Below are 2,210 nucleotides of genomic sequence, written 5' to 3'. Positions count from 1 at the left end.
GAGTAATGTGTTGCTTTTGTGCAGGACAAAGGGGTTTCGAGGGAAATTGTAATTTTTCACAAACAAAAATATCAGAGTCATCTTTTAAGCCCTTTTCTGACTCCTAAAACATGAAAAGATCGCCGAGCGTTTCTTTTACACTCGTTAAAACGGAATTAAAAGACGGTCCCCTTTTAGCTCTTTTCTGACCGCAAAATCAGGAAAAGATTGCCGGGTTTTTGTCGTTTCGAACTCGATAAGGAAATAAAACGACGTGTCCTTGATCGCTTTTTACTTTTCAGGTCAACGACACTATTATGAAAGTACTCCTTGGTCGCAAGATCAAGCGGTTCCCCCAGGTATTATTTTATACTTTTTCGGGCTTGAGGGACACAAATATACGAAAAAAGTTCAACGTGGAGTCTCCTTTTGTTTTTTCAGACTCTCTAAAAATGAAAAACGCCGAGTTTCTCCTATACTGGGCTCGTTAAACTTTTACAGTAAAGGACCTGTTCAATTACAAACAGGAACGAACCACTCCTTCCTAGGGTTCGAATTTAAACTAGGTTGGACTTGTCCGAAGGATGAGCTTATAATCAAGCATATGTTATCCTCCTCAAGCTTGTTAAAAATAAAGAGGTACTTGCCAGAAATGGTGGGGGAAAAGAGAGAAGAATGAACCTGTTTGTTACCTTTTGTCTCAAAAGAAACTTTATTACCACTCTTGAACACGACACTTTTCATTCACTTGGGTTGGGAAATCTTTTACCTCACAGTTGACCAAACCACTTTGAAAGTCTTTAACCGGGTTCCGGGGATTAACTTTGAGTTATTCGTCACCAAGCCATCTGTCGTGTCGTTATGTGTTCAAGAGGTCTGCAAGCAAAAACTTTCATCTGCAAAATACTTGTCATCCATTTGACCATCCCTGAGTCAGTCCTTACAGCAACATTTCTTCAACTTGAACAATGATTTCGTGTTGCGGGCTTGCCTGCAACGGGTCGCTTTCTATCGACATCGACACATTATCTAGAAAGATGACTTAGGAATCGACAGCACCTTGAAGTCTGCATGCATCAATGGCAGGTTTCTCGCCTTTGACGTCAGTTTACGTCATTGACTTTCGATCAAAGGATTCCGTGAAGTGTTCGACATCAAAACATCTATTCACATTTCACGGGTTGTGCTTGGTACTTTGAGAACCATTGACATTACTGGTGGTTTCTCTCACGCTTGTTAACAGTTTGCATCATCGACTGGTAATCAAGTGGTTTCTAACATGTTCGACATCGAATCATTTAATCACATGGCTAGAATTGTACCAATTCGGGAAGTAGAAGTGAAGACCCTGGATCTAGTTTCTACCATCCAGGCTGCGAGGAGTTTTGTATTCATTATCTATGTAGACTAATCATAAACAGATGGCTGCGTCCATACTGTGTCTACAAAAGTCTATAAAAATGATGTACTGCAAGATCATTCCTGTATCAGAATAGTTAGTCCATTAGTTAAAGTTTTGAATCTGGGTATGGGAATGCCTACCTCAGTGATGATATAATCTTATACATGTATTTTGTGTTGAAAATTGCAGGTTCCAACCAGGTCATCCACAAGACTATCCTTGAAATGATAAAGCGCTTCACCCTTCCTAGAATTACAAAACCCTAAATCTATTCCAGGCTTCGCACTTTAGGGGGCAATCTGTTACACTAAAAAATGTCACCATGACCACTTACAGTTAGTATGGCTCAAATCAACAGTCATGCTACCCTCTTAGGCAAGTCTTATGCCTCTGCTATCCATCTCAAACTCAAAGAAGAGAGAAAGTCTTGTCAAAAATATGTTTATCTCTGGGGTCACAGGTTCTCTCTAGCCTTATCTGCGGGGACGCTCACAATGTTCACAAAAGGTGCGTCCTTGGACGCTCTGTATGTTAAGGGACAGGTGCGTCCTTCTGTAAAAGGCAAAATGCGCGAGTTTCATCTTAAAAAAGTTACTTGTGGTTACTTCTAGAACTTTCTAGAGGTCGGTTTGATGAATTGGATGCGCCTCCAGTTGGTTCATGTATCTCTATTAAGGAGGAACTTATCCCATCAATAAGGGAGCTATCCCACCCAAAGAGGGGGATTATCCCATTGATGGTGGACCTGAATAACCTCTTTACAGCACTATAAATAAAGACATTGAGCCAGAGGGAGGAGAGGTTGGAGCTATACATTTTCTTTGGGTAA

This window comes from Pinus tabuliformis, chromosome 3_1 (assembly GCF_031772625.1).
Source record: "Pinus tabuliformis cultivar Carrire ecotype Pingquan chromosome 3_1, CPIR1, whole genome shotgun sequence".
Lineage (NCBI taxonomy): Eukaryota > Viridiplantae > Streptophyta > Pinopsida > Pinales > Pinaceae > Pinus > Pinus tabuliformis.
The sequence above is the reverse complement of the archived record's forward strand: the minus strand, read 5'-3'. Positions refer to the sequence as shown.